Source organism: Rhynchophorus ferrugineus, unplaced genomic scaffold, assembly GCF_030347505.1.
Source record: "Rhynchophorus ferrugineus isolate W39M unplaced genomic scaffold, kcgeb_rfMv2 rfM1, whole genome shotgun sequence".
Classification (NCBI taxonomy): Eukaryota; Metazoa; Arthropoda; class Insecta; order Coleoptera; family Curculionidae; genus Rhynchophorus; species Rhynchophorus ferrugineus.
The window spans coordinates 82,881,439-82,901,973 of NW_027472580.1; the positions used below are offsets into that span (position 1 = coordinate 82,881,439).

The following is a 20,535-nucleotide window of genomic DNA, read 5'->3' on the forward strand; positions in this document are numbered from 1 at the left end:
ATCCGTCCATGTTAATTTCGCGCGGCGACGAAATGATAAACGTCTAATTATATCACTTGACGGATGGCCAAGTCCTCGAACAGAATCAGCCAAATATCTCGGAACATACCTCGGTGTTAGGTTAATCTGGAATCGTCATGTTAGACAACAAGCAGAACAGATTAGCCTTAAAGTCAAACGCCAGTACTGGTTAGTCGGAAATTACTCTCCAACAACTCTACAACGTACCCAAGACAAAGTTCTACGATTAATTACTAATGCTCATCGCTACGTAACCAACGAATAGCTGCACGATGACATCGAAATTAAATGGATAGACGAAGTGATTCAAGATCTCGCCTTAAAACATGAAATAAGGTTGCTAAATCATAGCAACGTGGAAACAATACAGCTACTGTACAACACACAGGAGATCAGAGGGAGAGATTCTTAGTAACTATATTATTTCTTGTTCTTTTTTGGGCCTGACTTTCCAGCAGCTCCCTTGGTGATGTTAACTCAATTTATAAGAGAGGATTGCCCAAAAAGGCGCTTTATTTGGTGTATGAGAACCTTTGGCGGCCTGAAGAACCGCTTTTTGGTGTGATAGTCTTCGGGGTTACCTGATGGGGAACGCCTCCGATAGGGACCTGATGATGGAATTGTTGGAGAGAGCTGAAGTTGCACGATGACCTCGAAATTAAATAAATAGACGAAGATATCTAAGATCTCGCCTTAAAACGTGAAATAAGGTTGCTAAATCATAGCAACGTGGAAGCCATACAGCTACTGTACAACACGCAGGAGATCAGAGGATTGAACGGAACCAAACCACACGAACCTGTTTAGTGTATTGTATATTCTTAAGTTTAATTTAAGTATATAAGTTCTATTTTTAACTTGAAAAGTATGTATTGATGTATTAATCCCGTACTCCCCTTGCTTGTGTATTAATGCAAGTACAACACAACAGTAGTAACAAATTAAATTGTAAATTAAAATTGAACTATGTTAAGCATACCTAATGTAAGATGTAATTAATTAAAAAACTTTACTGCATTCTAGTACCTTTATTTCATGCTTTAAAATAAAACCTTAGAAAACTTCGTAGATTCACTTAATTATAAGGTCACCATGCACCGATGCAGAGAGGTTGCATGGCAATAACTATTGGTATATAATCGAAGAACTTTGTTTTACCAGTATTACAACGGTACTAGTCAGACTCATGTGTTAGTACAATGTATTTGCATTTTGCCAGTCCAAAGTAGATTTATAGTTAACCGAGAAACTAATCTCTTTAATCCTATGCTAAGCTGAATGTATCTCCGCCCTGTATATAACATGATGTTTATACTAGGAACCAAATAGATGCCGTGGTATATTAGTGATTTTGGTGTGCAGAAGCGGTTGTTAAAATATTCATCATTAGTTTTCAATAGAATCAGAGGTATTGTAAGTGCAATACTATAGGACTGATCCAAAAACTATAGGACCTACATCGAGACCTTCAGATACCCACAGTCAGTCAAGAAATCAAGAGAATTGCAAGGGGGTATGAGGAAAGACTCCATTCTCATACGAATATTGAAATATTGCAACTATTGGATATCGCCAAAACAGGACACAGACTCAAAAGAATCAAACCATCTGATCGTGTGTAGTGTTGTGTAGTGAGTTGCATATATTAAAAAATTCAGCAGTGATGTATAAACATTATTTCACCAGAGACTGAGATAGGGCCGATGGGCCTTCCTAGTTATATACCTAGATTTAATTTATAATAAAGACAAATTGTAGGTTAGACGGAAAAGACTCGTTTTTGCGATATTTATACGAAATAAGCCCCTATCTTGAAAGGCAAAGTATCTTTAATTGAATTAATGATAGATAGATAGAGACATTTAAAATAAAGGTGCAAGTGAAGTAGGATATATATCATATATAGATATATCAGTCTTATTTCATTATTCTTTGAACGGGTTTGAAATTTGGGGACAATAAATCTTTGCTCAACAATTGATGTATGGTGATGTCGTTTCTCTCGCTCTATTACGGTCATTTATCTATTAATTCCTTATTCAAACAAATTAACTATAATAGTTGGTGATCCTCTGTTATGATTTGAGGGATCGATAGTATTAACTCGTACTTCTTTACCGGTACGTTTGAATAATATTAGTGGCTTGGACGTATTTTGATTAGTGATATCTATCTATCAACTGGAAGGACCAAAAAACCTATCTTAAACTGTCAACAGTTTTCACATGTTTTCCAACCATTTCAACATTGCTATGTCATTGCTTTCCATGAAAAAAAGGCCTGTGGCTTATTGCGACTGGCGAAGAGAAGTGGGCTACTATGACACCGAAGCCTAATATCCCTGATCATAACATTTTGCTGAGTATATGTAGCGATTAATCTGCTGTAGTGTATTACGAGATGTTAACAACGAATGAAACTGTTACAGCAGACATATACTTGCAGCTCAAATAAGCTTTTATGCACCGAGCGTACAGACCAGACATATCTCCTTCTCATCACAATCTTTTTGGGATTGGTACAACATGGCTTTGTACACGGTGTCCGCAATGACTAGATCACTGCCTAACTAATATTGTATTTTCAACAGGATATCAAGAAGATTCCCAAAAAATAGGAAAAATTGTGATATATAATATTAATTTTTGTCCATAAATGCATTTTTAAAAGGAAAAAAAAAGAGTATATGCAAACACCAAATATTTCTCAACGTAGTCTCTATTAAGATTAATTTTTTCCATCATTGTATGAAGTAGAATAGAATGATATAATGCTTATATTGATAACTCCAGATTTTAAACGTGTAATCATTCTTTAATTTCAGCCCCTATCATTGTTACTGAATTACTTTGAGTTCAGGTGAATAGGATGCGTGAATAAACTGATTTAGGAGGTGATTAACTGACGAATTATTTTATAATTATAGTCGTTCTCCTTAATTGAATTAATTGATGACATGACTTTGTTGGCAAATAAAACCGTCCATGCTTAACTTGAAGTCTTTTAACTGCTTACAGCATTATTTGTAAGAACAACTTTTATTTCTTGGTAAATTAAATACAAATGTTCAAGAAAATATTATATTGGTCATTATCTTGATAATATACAAGGTATTACAACAGTGATTATAGTAACAATTACATCAACAACATACTCTTCGAGAGACTCTTAGTAACTATATTATTTCTAGTTCTTTTTTGGGCCTGATTTCCCAGCAGTTTCCTTGCTGATGTTAATCCATTTTATCAGAGAGGATTACCCGTGAAGGCGCTTTATTTGGGATATTCGTGCCTTTGGTGGCTTGAAGAACCGTTTTTGTGGGGGATAGTCTTCAGGGGTACCTAATGGGGAACGCATCTGACAGGGATCTGATGATGGAATTGTTGGAGGGAGCTGAAGTTGCATGGAGTTTCTTGTATAAAGAGAAAAAGAACCGTCTTATTTCGGATGTGTCAGCTTCCCGATAAATTTAGGTATTTCTGACAAACCATGGCGCGTTCAGAGTTTACTTGAGTAGTTTATTTTGCATTACCTGAAGCTGCTCCACTAGTTCCGGCCTGATAAACCGATACCAAGTGTTAGATCCATATAACATGACTGATAAGCAGCTTGTAAAGCAAAACTTTAATCATCGGAGACAATTTACTTTTTCTGCAGATGAGAGGGTTAAGCACTGTGGCAACACCGTAGCCTTTGGAGATTGCTTTATTTATGTATGTTGACCATAGGAATCTACGGTCGTAGATGAGGCTGAGATATGTGGCTTTTTGTCACCACGTGATTAAGACTATTTCCACTCTCAGCTGGTAGGCGCGGATGTCTCTCTGACTGTGAAAGATTATGGCCTGGGTTATTAGGGAATTGGTTTGCAACCTTCATAAATTTAACCATTGGACTGTGGCATTAATTGAATTTGAAGTTTTCTCTGAACGACATCTACAGAACGAGAACTGGTGGACAAAGCTGTGTCATTGTGTATTTGGCGGTTTCAAAATATTTCTTCATTGGGATATCTGACATGAAGAGGTTGAACAATGCTGGGGATTATTAAGCAAGGTTTAATACGTTTTAACGATAGTTTCTCAAACAATTTTCATATATAACAGGTAACCAGGGTAAGGACCGATTTACTTCGCTGGTTATTTCGCTGATCAACTAAAAACTATTCTATGGTACAAACAATTTGCCCATTCTCGCAAATCTACTGAGACCATTCAATTCAATCCATTCATTTTTGAAGATGCCAAACAAATAATAAAGAACCTGGCGTTTTCAAGTTCCTATAAGGTCTGCGCCTTCGTCATAATATAACAACGTCTAATAAATCATTAAACAATTTTAGGTAATAGGACGTTTAGTAATATTATTTTCATTAAAAACAGTTTAAATAACATTATCATTCTTTCGATTAAATGCTTATAGATTTTATAAAACGTTAATTAGTTAATTCATTTGATATTAAGAATTATTATATAATCCTATTCTAGATTTACTAAATGTGGGTTACATCCGAGTTTCGACGCTTTGATGACATTGTTGGTATTTCTTTGACTAATTAATTGGAATATTCCAGATTGCAGAGGTTCGTAATAATCAGACTAGGTAAGGTTGGATGCACTCTGAAATGATTTCCACTTTGGTTAATTGCTAGTCACTAAGCTGCACGAGTTGCTAATGGCTAATAGTTTATGTCTAGCAACTACCCGATGTGCTGCGTTTCATTTAGCGATCAAAGGAGTAATATTTCGATAAGTTTGATTAATACACCGACATTTTTTTATTACGGCACATTATAGTCATTATTTGAGTCATATATATATACTAATTTATATAAATAAAAGTGGTATATTATTCACTTGTCCTTTATACCTAAAAAATTATCCGGATAAGATATGATTACAAGAGAAATTCTTAAACATTTTAAACATAAAAGTAATATTAAAGCTGATTCACATATTTAATGCAAACTATAGATTAAAATATTTGCCTACCTGCTGGAAAATCATGATTCCTAAACCCGGAAAACCCATAATGGAAGCCTCGTCATATAAACCAATAACTTTGTTATTGGTCATATCAAAATGTTTGAAAAAACATTTCTGAACAGACTTAAAACTATTATTGAAGAAAAATACACAATTCCCCTGCATCAGTTTAGTTTTAGAGAAGAACACGCAACAGTGAACCAGGTGCATAGACTTACTGATCAACTGGGAAAAGCACTAAAAGAAAAGATAAGGTGCAAATGAGCTTGAACGACTTCTGCCCGAGCAATACCACTTGCTGTTAAAACCTTATATTAATGAAAAAAATGTTTCGCATTGGAAGCGAAGGCCAATATTCAGAATTAAGATCAATGGCCCATTGCTGTATATCCTATACACCTATATGGTATATCAGTAACAGAACAAACTACAATAGTCATGTTTTAGCCAATGTCAAGCTAATGAAAAATTTCAAGAGGCAATAAGTCAAGTCATTGCCTAGTCGAAAAACTGGTGCACTAGATTTAATTAAAGTAAATTAGTGCTTAGTGCATAAGTAAAGTAAGTAAATAGCGCATAATCATGTAATGTTAATCATGTATCAATAAACGCATTATGCAAATGCTAATAATTATTAACAATCTTATTATTCCATATGCAAATACTGCAAGTACCTAGGCATAAACACAGATGCGAAATTATGGTGGAAAGAGCAAATTAAAAAGAAAAGAGAAGAGCTGAATCTCAAATACTGAAAATTATAAGGGACTATCAGGTAGACATTCTGAACAATCAATTAGAAATAAGTTGATGATATAAAAACAGGTACTAAAGCCTGATACCTGGGAGTGGAGATGGTGGCAGACGAGATAAGAAATGTCACAAAGAATGAATCAATAAATGAAGAACAACTTAATACCCAAAATAACGTCGAAGCAATCCAGCTGCTAGACCAAATTAGAATAGTGAGAAGACTTAAAAGGACCAAAGCTTCTGAGCTAGTGTAGTACAGTGGGTTAAAAGTAGAGTAGAGTGAGTGTTGTGTGGTATAACCAAAGTGAAAAAAACTGAGGAAACGCCGGTGGGTCAAACTCGGTAAAACACGTTAGCTTTAAGATTTTAAATCGATTTAAGATCGAATTAAAAGAAATCGATGCTGAGAAAAGTTCTACAAAAATCCTTTCTGTGAAAGTTGCAATAATAAAATAATGTTCTGATGCCACTCGAGTATCGTCAAATATCAACAATTGTTTTATTAAAAGCTATTCAATAGCTATTATGTTATCCGATTTTAACCACTCTTAATTTTCTAGAAATGGTAGAAAGTCATTATTTAGTTCGTAAAAATAGAATTAAAAGAGTTAATATTAAATTAAAAGTAACTGTTTACTCTTCAGATTAGTCTTGAAATGTGATCAAGTTTTAAGTCGTTATAATGCTAACCGATATATGCAGAAATTAGCTTTGCAAGCCAGTAAACTTGTACAAGCATAAATGGTACATCTATTGAATTGCTCTCAAAACAACTGTTGATCCTGGAAATGAGAAAGTAGTAATAAATGGCAGCAATTCAAATAAACACAATGAGTCGAATTGCCAATAAATATTGGTAAAAACATTGCAACTGTAGTTGGACTGAGTTACAATCTTATTCAAAATATTTCAAAAGTCAGCAGACCCTTATTAGCAAATATAAACAGTGCTATCAACACTATTAATTATAATATTCAAAACATATTAATAGGTAAAATAATATCTATACGGTATGTTTCCATATTGTAATAAATCATATATGGGAGTTCAGTTTTATAGAATTCTTGAATTCATTTGATTCCGTACTCACCTTGTTATTGAAAATTAACGTACCTATCATTCTTTTCTAAAATATTAATCTTCTAATGGTACCAGACTTTAGAAACTATATCATCCAAGGTAAAATGTAATGGAAAGGATGTATTGTTAAAGTTCATCCTAAACTTTCCAACAGAAATATAATTCGGGCAAACTAGAAGAAATTGAAATGTCAGGCGACTACCACTTATATTGACGCGTAGAAGAATTTCTTATGGAAGGAGTTCAATTTTCATAGAGGATTTTGGTGAATTCTCTTTTGGTTCAATAGGTAAGCTTGTAAAGGACATTCTTCTTTCCAGTCACGCCAGTAATCAGGCCGGGTAAGACGGGATGTTTTCTGGTATGTTATTTAAAATGGCTACTGTATTTAATAACGAGGACTGTCATTTGGAGCCCACATTATCCAGCAGCATCCCTGCTTGGTAAAAAGGAAAATTAAGAATATAATTAATACATTAATTTAAATACGTAGGCTCTTATAAAGGTTAGTTTCGTTAAAAGCTGTTAGACATAATTGTACAAAATTGTCATTATATGGACTATGTGGATAAAAAGGGAAAAAATTTCCAAAACAGGACACAGACTCAAAAGAATCAAACCATCTGATCGTGTGTAGTGTTGTGTAGTGAGTTGCATATATTAAAAAATTCAGCAGTGATGTATAAACATTATTTCGCCAGAGACTGAGATAGGGCCGATGGGCCTTCCTAGTTATATACCTAGATTTAATTTATAATAAAGACAAATTGTAGGTTAGACGGAAAAGACTCGTTTTTGCGATATTTATACGAAATAAGCCCCTATCTTGAAAGGCAAAGTATCTTTAATTGAATTAATGATAGATAGATAGAGACATTTAAAATAAAGGTGCAAGTGAAGTAGGATATATATCATATATAGATATATCAGTCTTATTTCATTATTCTTTGAACGGGTTTGAAATTTGGGGACAATAAATCTTTGCTCAACAATTGATGTATGGTGATGTCGTTTCTCTCGATCTATTACGGTCATTTATCTATTAATTCCTTATTCAAACAAATTAACTATAATAGTTGGTGATCCTCTGTTATGATTTGAGGGATCGATAGTATTAACTCGTACTTCTTTACCGGTACGTTTGAATAATATTAGTGGCTTGGACGTATTTTGATTAGTGATATCAATCTATCAACTGGAAGGACCAAAAAACCTATCTTAAACTCTCAACAGTTTTCACATGTTTTCCAACTATTTCAACATTGCTATATCATTGCTTTCCATGACAAAAGGCCTGTGGCTTATTGCGACTGGCGAAGAGAAGTGGGCTACTATGACACCGAAGCGTAATATCCTTGATCATAAAATTTTGCTGAGTATATGTAGCGATTAATTTGCTGCAGTGTATTACGAGATGTTAACAACGAATGAAACTGTTACAGCACACATAAACTTGCAGCTCAAATAAGTTTTTATGCACCGAGCGTACAGATCAGACATATCTCCTTCTCATCACAATCTTTTTGGGATTGGTACAACATGGCTTTGTACACGGTGTCCGCAATGACTAGATCACTGCCTAACTAATATTGTATTTTCAACAGGATATCAAGAATATTCCCAAAAAATAGGAAAAATTGTGATATATGTAATATTAATTTTTGTCCATAAATGCATTTTTAAAAGGAAAAAAAAAGAATATATGTAAACATCAAATATTTCTCAACGTAGTCTCTATTAAGATAAATTTTTTCCATCATTATATGAAGTAGAATAGAATGATATAATGCTTATATTGAGAACTCCAGATTTTAAACGTGTAATCATTCTTTAATTTCAGCCCCTATCATTGTTACTGAATTACTTTGAGTTCAGGTGAATAGGATGCGTGAATAAACTAATTTAGGAGGTGATTAACTGACGAATTATTTTATAATTATAGTCGTTCTCCCTAATTGAATTAATTGATGACGTGACTTTGTTGGAAAATAAAACCGCCCATGCTTAACTTGAAGTCTTTTAACTGCTTACAGCATTATTTGTAAGAACTACTTTTATTTCTTGGTAAATTAAATACAAATGTTCAAGAAAATATTATATTGGTCATTATCTTGATAATATACAAGGTATTACAACAGTGATTATAGTAACAATTACATCAACAACATACTCTTCGAGAGACTCTTAGTAACTATATTATTTGTAGTTCTTTTTTGGGCCTGACTTCCCAGCAGTTTCCTTGCTGATGTTAACTCAATTTATCAGAGATGATTGCCCGTGAAGGCGCTTTATTTGGGATATGAGTGCCTTTGACGGCTTGAAGAACCGCTTTTGTGGGGGATAGTCTTTAGGGTTACCTAATGGGGAACGCCTCTGACAGGGATCTGATGATGGAATTGTTGGAGAGAGCTGAAGTTGCATGGAATTTCTTGTATAAAGAGAAAAAGTCTTATTTCGGATGTGTCAGCTTCCCGATAAATTTAGGTATTTCTGACAAACCATGGCGCGTTCAGAGTTTACTTGAGTAGTTTATTTTGCATTACCTGAAGCTGCTCCACTAGTTCCGGCCTGATAAACCGATACCAAGTGTTAGATCCATATAACATGACTGATAAGCAGCTTGTAAAGCAAAATTTTAATCATCGGAGATAATTTACTTTTTCTGCATATGAGAGGATTAAGCACTGTGGACACCGTAGCCTTTGGAGATTGCTTTATTGATGTATGTTGACCATAGGAATCTACGGTCATAGATGAGGCTGAGATATGTGGCTTTTTGTCACTACGTGATTAAGACTTTTTCCACTCTCAGCTGGTAGGCGCGGATGTCTCTCTGACTGTGAAAGATTATGGCCTGGGTTTTTTTGGGAATTGGTTTGCAACTTCCATAAATTTAACCATTGGACTGTGGCATTTTATTGAATTTGAAGTTTCCTCTGAGCGGCATCTACAGAACGAGAACTGGTGAATAAAGCTGTGTCATTGTGTATTTGGCGGTTTCAAAATATTTCTTCATTGGGATATCTGAATTGGAATACATGAAGAGATTGAACAATGCTGGATTATTAAGCAAGGTTTTATACGTTTTAACGATAGTTTCTCAAACAATTTTCATATATAACAGGTAACAATGGTAACGACCGATTTACTTCGCCGGTTATTTCGCTGATCAACTAAAAACTATTCTATGGTATAAACAATTTGCCGATTCTCGCAAGTCTACTGAGACCATTCATTTTTGAACATGCCAAATAAATAATAAAGAACCTGGCGTTTTCAAGTTCTTATAAGGTCTGCGCCTTCGTCATAATATAACAACGTCTAATAGTAAATCAATAAACAATTTTAGGTAATAGGACAGTTTAGTAATATTATTTTCATTAAAAACAGTTTAAATAACATTATCATTCTTTCGATTAAATGCTTATAGATTTTATAAAACTTTAATTAGTTAATTTATTTGATATTAAGAATTATTATATAATCCTATTCTAGATTTACTAAATGTGGGTTACATCCGAGTTTCGACGCTTTGATGACATTATTGGTATTTCTTTGACTAATTAATTGGAATATTCCAGATTGCAGAGGTTCGTAATAATCAGACTAGGTAAGGTTGGATGCACTCTGAAATGATTTCCACTTTTGTTAATTGCTAGTCACTAAGCTGTACGAGTTGCTAATGGCTAATAGTTTATGTCTAGCAACTACCCGATGTGCTGCGTTTCATATAGCGATCAAAGGAGTAATATTTCGATAAGTTTGATTAATACACCGACATTTTTTTATTACGGCACATTATAGTCATTATTTGAGTCATATATATATACTAATTTATATAAATAAAAGTGGTATATTATTCACTTGTCCTTTATACCTAAAAAATTATCCGGATAAGATATGATTACAAGAGAAATTCTTAAACATTTTAAACATAAAAGTAATATTAAAGCTGATTCACATATTTAATGCAAACTATAGATTAAAATATTTGCCTACCTGCTGGAAAATCATGATTCCTAAACCCCGAAAACCCATAAAGGAAGCCTCGTCATATAAACCAATAACTTTGTTATTGGTCATATCAAAATGATTGAAAAAACATTTCTGAACAGACTTAAAACTATTATTGAAGAAAAATACACAATTCCCCTGCATCAGTTTAGTTTTAGAGAAGAACACGCAACAATGGACCAGGTGCATAGACTTACTGATCAACTGGGAAAAGCACTAAAAGAAAAGATAAGGTGCAAATGAGCTTGAACGACTTCTGCCCGAGCAATACCACTTGCTGTTAAAATCTTATATTAATGAAAAAAATGTTTCGCATTGGAAACGAAGGCCAATATTCAGAATTAAGATCAATGGCCCATTGCTGTATATCCTATACACCTATATGGTATACCAGTAACAGAACAAACTACAATAGTCATGTTTTAGCTAATGTCAAGCTAATGAAAAATTTCAAGAGGCAATAAGTCAAGTCATTGCCTAGTCGAAAAACTGGTGCACTAGATTTAATTAAAGTAAATTAGTGCTTAGTGCATAAGTAAAGTAAGTAAATAGCGCATAATCATGTAATGTTAATCATGTATCAATAAACGCATTATGCAAATGCTAATAATTATTAACAATCTTATTATTCCATATGCAAATACTGCAAGTACCTAGGCATAAACACAGATGCGAAATTATGGTGGAAAGAGCAAATTAAAAAGAAAAGAGAAGAGCTGAATCTCAAATACTGAAAACTATAAGGGACTATCAGGTAGACATTCTGAACAATCAATTAGAATTAAGTTGATGATATAAAAACAGGTACTAAAGCCTGATACCTGGGAGTGGAGATGGTGGCAGACGAGATAAGAAATGTCACAAAGAATGAATCAATAAATGAAGAACAACTTAATACCCAAAATAACCTCGAAGCAATCCAGCTGCTAGACCAAATTAGAATAGTGAGAAGACTTAAAAGGACCAAAGCTTCTGAGCTAGTGTAGTACAGTGGGTTAAAAGTAGAGTAGAGTGAGTGTTGTGTGGTGTAACCAAAGTGAAAAAAACTGGGGAAACGCCGGTGGGTCAAACTCGGTAAAACACGTTAGCTTTAAGATTTTAATCGGCAAATTTTAATCTCTAATCTTATTTTAGTTTGGTTGTAATTAACAATGAATAATAAAGAAAAACTTGTTCTTTATGTATTTCGAAACAGTTAATCAGTTCGTCATAGAACTAATTTTATCGACTTATAAATATTACATATATAAAAAAGTTTATACTGTACGCTCTATAAATATTTCTCACATTTACTTCTATAAAAATGCTAAATGCTAAATGCTAAGAATCCATTGTTTTTATTTGATAGATGCTTAGAAATAACGAAGCAGTGCTGGTATCCAATAGATGTAATTATTTAAAAGAGGAACGGAATGAAATGCATCAAATCGATGCTGAGAAAAGCTCTAAAAAAATCCTTTCTGTGAACGTTGCAATAATAAAATAATGTTCTGATGCCACTCGAGTATCATCAAATATCAACAATCGTTTTATTAAATGCGATTCAATAGCTATCATCTTATCCGATTTTAACCACTCTTACATTTCTAGAAATGGTAGAAAGTCATTATTTAGTTCGTAAAAATAGAATTAAAAGAGTTAATATTAAATTGAAAGTAACTGTTTACTCTTCAGATAATTTTGTTAGTCGAAAAAAAAATTGAAAATTATTTATAACAAGAAGTTGGACTAGTCTTGAAATATGATCAAGTTTTAAGTCATTATAATGCTAACCAATATATGCAGAAATTAGCTTTGCAAGCCAGTAAACTTGTACAAGCATAAATGGTACATCTATTGAATTGCACTCAAAACAATTGTTGATAGTGGAAATAAGAAAGCAGCAATAAATGGCAGCAATTCAGATATACACAATGAGTCGAATTGCCAAGAAATATTGGTAAAAACATTGCAACTGTAGTTGTACTGAGTTACAATCTTATTCAAAATATTTCAAAAATCAGCAGACCTTTATTAGCAAATATAAACAGTGGTGTCAACACTATTAATTATAATATTCAAAACATATTAATAGGTAAGATAATATCTATATGGTATGTTTACCCATATTGTAATAAATCATATATGGGAGTTCAGTTTTATAGAATTCTTGAATTCATTTGATTCCGTACTCATCTTGTTATTGAAAATTAACGTACCTATCATTCATATCATATCTTGTCCAAAATATAAATGTTCTAATGGTACCATACTTTCATTGGAATTATTAGAAACCATATCATCCAAGGTAAAATGTAATGTAAAGGATGTATTGTTAAAGTTCATCCCAAAGTTTCTAACAGAAATACCATTCGGGCAAACTAGAAGAAATTCAAATGTCAATATATTAATTATATCTTCCAAATACTGTTCTATTCGACTACCACTTATATTGATGCATAGAAGAATTTCTTATGGAAGGAGTTCAATTTTCATAGCGGATTTTGGTGAATTCTCTTTTTGTTCAATAGGAAAGCTCGTAAAGGACATTCTTCATTACAGTCACGCCAGTAATCAGGCCGGGTAAGACGGGATGTTTTCTGGTATGTTATTTAAAACGGCTACTGTACTTAATAACGAGGACTGTGATTTGGAGCCCACATTATCCAGCAGCAACCCTGGTTGGTAAAAAGGAAAATTAAGAATATAAATAATACATTAATTTAAATACGTAGGCTCTTACAAAGGTTAGTTTCGTTTTAAGTTATTAGACATAATTGTACAAAATTGTCATTATGTGGACTATGTGGATAAAAAGGGAAAAAATTTCGCTTTTTATTAAATTAAAATTAAAATGTTCTTCTAATTAAATCAAAAGAGCCTCTTTTAAATCGCCGAATTTAAGTGGCCAACTTTTTCAATTACCGCGTACACACACGGCGGATAAAAAACAAACACAATATAAAGTTGCCACCCTTTGTAATTAATCTGGCGTCGATGACTAGCACTTGGCGCCCTTTTGATAACACTGAATTGACTGGGGTTTTGTGTCCAGGCATGCCGCTGTCAATTCACGCCGTTGAACTTTTTTCTGGATTGCAATAATTAACTGTCGGATAATAGACTGGCTGAATGATTAATGGTGACCGTCGCTAGATTCGCAGCGCGTTTTCTTGTTGGTCAATTACAATTCAATATGAAAGAATGAATTGTGCTTAAACCCGGTTACGCGTGTTTTTACTATACTAAGGATGTCTGGCCACTTAACAGATATAGACAATACATTTATAAATATATATAGAACATACATTGACGTGTTATAGTAAATTAGTCTTAAATATTTAATAGTATTGTAGCGACCTTGAGCATGTCGAATTTTACATCGTGGAATAACGGTCTACAAAATACCCAGAAATATAATCCCAGATGTTGAACACGGGCGGGGTGCCAGCAGCGCCAACTGGAACCCGACAACGAATAGCTGGCGGCAACCCCGAGACGTTTATCTGGGATATTATTGAAGGGTATTTCGGTCATTCAGTGCTCAACCCTCGTTCGGTTAAGACGTGCCACCATCGACTGCCCAAGCCTCGTCTTCAGGTAACTCCGCTGCCATCCTTTTTATCTTTGTATTTTTCTCATTTTTTATATTGTCAATAAATAACGGTCACATCATGTAAACACCACTGTTTCATTTCGATTTACCTCCATTCACCGAGCCACATCATTTTACCCTAAAGTATCATATAATGTATAGGAAACAAAAACGATTTACGTAACTAATCCATGTGAATTGATTGAATGAGTAAGATTGTTAATTAACGATTATTTCGAGGTATTTCTGTTAAATATATGACTTGTCTCGATACAAGAGCCAGTATAGAAAGGAGGAAGAAAAGTTAGTAGAGGGCGCTGTGACTTGTATCGAGTGGATATAAATTACCAGGGATCAAAATAAAGTTTCTCTTTTGTTCCAAGGCCATAAGTGGTGTATTAATTCCGTCTCGTCCCGAATCATAAGTGATTCGTAATAGGTTATAGGCCCAGAGTTCTCGGTGTAAATGAGAAGTAGTAGGGTGACGACGGAGAGTGCAGGGCATTATAGATTAGGTAAAGTTTTAGTTCGGTATAGTATATATATAATTATATATACACGAAGGAAAGTGGAAGTAACAAGATGGCTGTATGCAACCGACGGAAATTAATTTCGGAGCACTAGAGCACTCAAAGATCAATCACCATCAGAAGGAACACCAGAAAACTAGAAAAATGTGATCTTGAGTAATCAGTAAGAAGGAAGAAAACATTGTAATCAATGTAGTAAATAGTGGTGCAGTGGTTAAGAGTTTGGAAGGTCAATCACGTGTATAATATACAAGGATCAGTGAAGCACTAGTAAACTAGTAACGTGGGATCCAACAGAATTATCAGTAGGATTGAAGGAAACATTGTAATCAATGTAGTAATTAGTAATGAAGTAATCCATGTTTAGAAAATCAACCACGTGTATAATTTACAACGGTCAGGGAAACACTAGTAAACGAGTAACATGGGGTCCAACTTAATTATCGGTAGGATAAAGAAACATTGTAATCAATGTAGCAATTAGTAATGTAGACGAGTTTAGAAAATCAACCATGTGTTAGTTGCAAGGACCAGAGAAGTATTGAAAACTAGAAATAAGGGGTCGAACAGAATTACAGGTAGAATGAAAAGCTATGGAACCCAATGAAGAAGAATTTTTAATTTTTAAGAATGGAGAACAAAGTTACTTTGAGTTTAGTTACAAAATATTAGAATTTTGATATAAATATAAATATCAATTATATTGGTAAAGAAGATAGATAAACCCTGTTCTATGAGCGTAGAAGCTAGAGACAAGAACAAGTGCAATCGAAGAATTAATTTATTCAGATATTTATAGGCTAATAAACCCAATATCTGAAGATGGAGGAAGATTTATAAAGGATAGAAAATACTAGATGATTTGTCCCATTTTATCAGAGTAAAAATCCTTAAGACAGAAAATGAAGCTGAAAAGAATTTCAAATACATTAATGAATTACAAAGACAGCATGGAGTAAAGCTATTTTGTAGGAAAAACGGAATTCATTTAGAATATAGCAATAGCCCATTCACCGCAAAGTAATGGACAAGCGGAAAGATTAAATAGAACATTATTAATTAATTAAATTTAGTTCTGTTTACAAACTAAACAAGATACTTACAATTAAATCGAGCATTGTATGGATTGAGAAATTCACGTAAAGGTTGGAATACAAGATGACATGAAGAGTGTATATTGGATTTAATGGACAGTCTTTATGAAGTTAAACAGTTTATTGGAATGGAAAAAGCGGTTATTATCACACAAATTGAAATTAATATTAACACCAGCAAGAGTGGAAAATAATTTAAATATAATTTAAAGGGTAATATATAGAAGATTAAAAGGCATATAAGTTTTGTTAGTTACAAGATCGCATCTAAGCAGATCAATTTGGTACGCCAATGGCAGTCAACTTCAATATGGATAATAGTGAAGGAATAATTAAAGATATACCGTTTAGAAAATATATGGAGAGACCAATATAAGGTGAACAGATAAAATTCCAAAGAACAATCTGTGAGTAAACCGATGCAGATAATTTTGCAAGAGAAAAAAAAAAAAAGAATGTGAGTTATGATGCAGAAAGCATTAAAGAGCAGACAACAGACAGTGACGGCGAACCTGATGAGAATCAACCTATGCGGTCTAAATTTGAGGAAAAGAAATTAGACGACCATGCGATATATGTCGCCTACTGTCTGCTTATTTCAACAGAAAAGACACCCACAGTTGAAGATGATATGTTTTCATTACAACAAGTCAATGATAAGAGAACGTTAAGCTTTATTCGAAGACGAAGAAGAAAGCCTTAAGCAAAAATATTTAAGATATGATAAAGACAAACAGCACTTATACAGTTCTGGGTTATATTAAAAAGATTCTGATTTAGAGTTGGAAATGGAGTGATAATGAATCTGATATTAATGGAAATAACAAATATATTAGGATTTGATTCTGATGAATCTGGTCTAGATGAAAATAACAACAAAACAAAAGGAACTGTGAAGAATGTTAAAAGAAAAAACAAAAGTGACCACCCATTAATAATTGATTTGGAATATAGAGGTAAAGAATAGAACAAAGCTCATAAAGCAGAATAATGTTAGTGAATGATTTGAGTTGAAAGTAATAAATGGAGGTGATAAAGTTAGAAAATTGGAGAAAACAAAATTGAGAACAATATTAGAAGCAGAATATGGAGATAGTGGTGACCAATTAGTTATGATACCTCAGTGATACCAGAACACCATGGGCTAATATAAGGCAGAAGTGGACTTTAAGGAACAAGTTAAGAAGACTGCAGTGGTGACCATTTAGTTATGATACCTCAGCGATACCAGAAGGCCATGGACTGATGTAAGGCGGAAGTGGACTTGAAGGAGCAAGTTATGAAGACTGGTATGGTAATCAACTAGGAAGTTTTAATGGATTCATACTATTTGATAAAAGCAACCCAGAGGCATGGAAGAAATTCATTAGAAGAGAAATACATGTGTATATTTGGCATCTCAAGAACAAACTATAAAATCGATATTAAATTGGATAGTGTTGTGGCGACTATTTATATGATTGTTCAAAGAGAGAATTGTTTTTAAGTAGAAAACTGACTGTTACGTTAGTTTATCACATAATTGTGTAGATTCATTTGATTAATTTATTAATTAAAGTTAAAATTCGCGATGTAGAAACAAAATAGTTCTAAGTTTGAACAAATTTGTATGTACAATGTAATAGTTTTGTTCTGGCAATTTAAATGTACTTTTGTAATCTTTGTTTAAAATCTTAGTTAGGTTAAGTTATATAGTACATTTAAATTGAAGGGGAGTGTTAAATATATGACTTGTCTCGATACAAGAGCCAGTATAGAAAGGTGGAAGAAAAGTTAATAGAGGGCGGTGTGACTTGTATCGAGTGGGTATAAATTACCAGGGATCAAAATAAAGTTTCTCTTTTGTTCCAAGGCCATAAGTGGTGTATTAATTCCGTCCCGTCCCGAATTATAAGTGATTCGTAATAATTTCCGAGAATCATTTTTATTTTCAAAATAATTTTCCTTCTCTTTGTGGAAGGGGAATATATGTTCTTTTCGTTATTTGAACATAAATTATATAAACAATAAGAAGCGACGTAAATAATCTTAAAATGTACGAAATATTATGGCCACTTAATATTTCTTTTGTATATATATTGTGTTAGATTCTAACAATCAATAGTGCCATTCGACGTAATAGATTACGTGCAAGTTTAGTAGGGCAGAATCATTTGATCAGAATTTTGTTCGAATCGGTGTATAGTCGACTCGACGAAAAAAATAAAAAATAGTTATTCTTACATCAATTGTTTATTTATTTAAATCATCGTTGTTTACTACACTAAATTTATGTTATAATGTAAAAAGACATACTAGAGACATGATTAGGCCACACCAACTATAGGATGTATTGAATTACATAAAGAGAAGAAACACAAAATTTATTTAACTCAAACAACTGAGAACCTAAATAAGTTTCTGATTAAAAAAATTGTATTAAAATAGTTACATAGATAAAATAGTTTTGATAATTATTTACTTTAAAATTAGCTGCTATATCCGGTTTATAACAAGTATTTATCACATACTTGGATTATTTATGCATAGACAGTCTAATTCATACGTTAAGCTGAGTAATAGTACAAAAGTACCACCTTTTGTATATATATATATATAAATATAAATAAATTTAAAAAAATAAAATAATAAATAGATATATAAATTTAAATATGATAGTACACAATTTTAATAAAAGTCATCCCAGTCAACATCCCAAACTCAAAACCTTATAGGAGTGCATGGTACTACAAAAATTAAATTCTTAGTGCTATGAGGTAAATGGTCAGCTGAGATTTTTTTTCCGATCTTCTATGTACTTTGAACAATCAAGTACAAAATGTGGTAGTAAAATCTAATAACAAATGCATGTACATTGATGCGGCATATTTAGTGTTCTTTTAAATTTATTCTTGACAACTCTATCTATATCTTCAACTCTATATATATCATATTTAAAAGGCATATTTCGCTAATATATTTAGAGGACTTAATCTCATGCAGTGAAATAGAGATTCATTCTTCTGATAATGAATATCGGTTTACACGATATCTCACGTTCTGCTTATGTGATTTACTAGGAATTTGGCGTGAGCCTTTCTAATAATTTAAAATACTTCCAAATTTTCCGATGATTACAAAAATATTTTTTCAATTTTCTAGATTGCAATAGCCCCTTGAGAATACATTCAATCACTGTAATATTTAAAATTTACTGCGATGATTTATCATTATATTGTTATTATTTAATTATTATTATCATTATCATTTTATATTCACATGTCATGAATATATTTTTCAATTCATCACATGAATAATATATTCACTGACATAATAGTTTAATCATTTGAAACCTCAAATAAATAAAACCGGTAAAATCATTATTTTAATTTACATATCATAAATATATTATTCATGTATTTACATGAATAACATATTCAATAACAGTTTGGTCATTTGAGTCTATAAATATACGTTAATGAAAACCGGAAATATCATCATTATAAATTCACATGTGATGAATATATTATTATGTTATAACCTGAATAATACACTGACTGACGTAAGAGTTCAGTTATTTGAAACCTTGAATATGTTTTATGATGACCGGGAAAATAGTAATTCTAAGTTTACATATGCAATATATTTAGCGATATAACAATTCAATTCATTGAAATTAACCCTTTATGAATATTTTGCTAAGATAATTTTTCTACTGTGTTCGAGACAGTTGACATGATATATCAATTTCTACTGATACGATATACTCGAAATTAGAGGTGAACCTTCTTACATTCCCCTATCGAATGAAAGTAACAAAAAAATGTATCGCCTTATACGGCCTTTCCAGCAAAAACGACAAATTTTTTAGTAACCTTATTCATATTTCCGATTTTTCCGATGATTAAAAAATCGACTTTTTTTTCAAATTTCAAGATTGGAATGACCCCTTGAGAGGACATTTAATCACTGTAATATATAAATTTACTATGATGTTAAATCATCATTTCAAATTCACATGTCATCAACATATTATCCATGTAATCACACGAATAATATATTTGCTAACATAACAGTTCAGTCCTTTAAAACTTTAAATGTACTCCCATAAAAACTGGGAAAATAATAATTTCAAATTCACATGTCCCATATGGACTATAGAACAAGTGCATAGACTTGTAAACAAAATAAACGCTGACCTAAATGCCAAAAGATATTGTTCGGATGCTTTTCTAAACATATCTCAGACTTTTGACAAAGTATGGCATATGGGCTTGCAGGTTAAACTAAAGAAACTTCTCCCTCATCCGGACTATCAGTTACTAAAATGGTATCATACTGATAGACATTTTATTGTAAATCAAGGCGATGAACATACCGAATTAAATCCCATATATTCAAGAGTTCCGCAAGGTAGTGTACTGGGTCCAGTACTGTATATTATGTATACGGCTGATCTACCCACCACAAAAATAACTACAGTGGCAACATATGCAGACGATACA

General features: G+C 32.7%; 1 protein-coding gene across 1 annotated transcript in view; it reads right to left on the reverse strand.

Moving 5' to 3' along the window:
• LOC143206600 (lachesin) overlaps positions 1 to 20,535 on the reverse strand; it is a 251,602-nt gene that overhangs the window by 27,245 nt on the left and 203,822 nt on the right. The window lies entirely within an intron of this gene.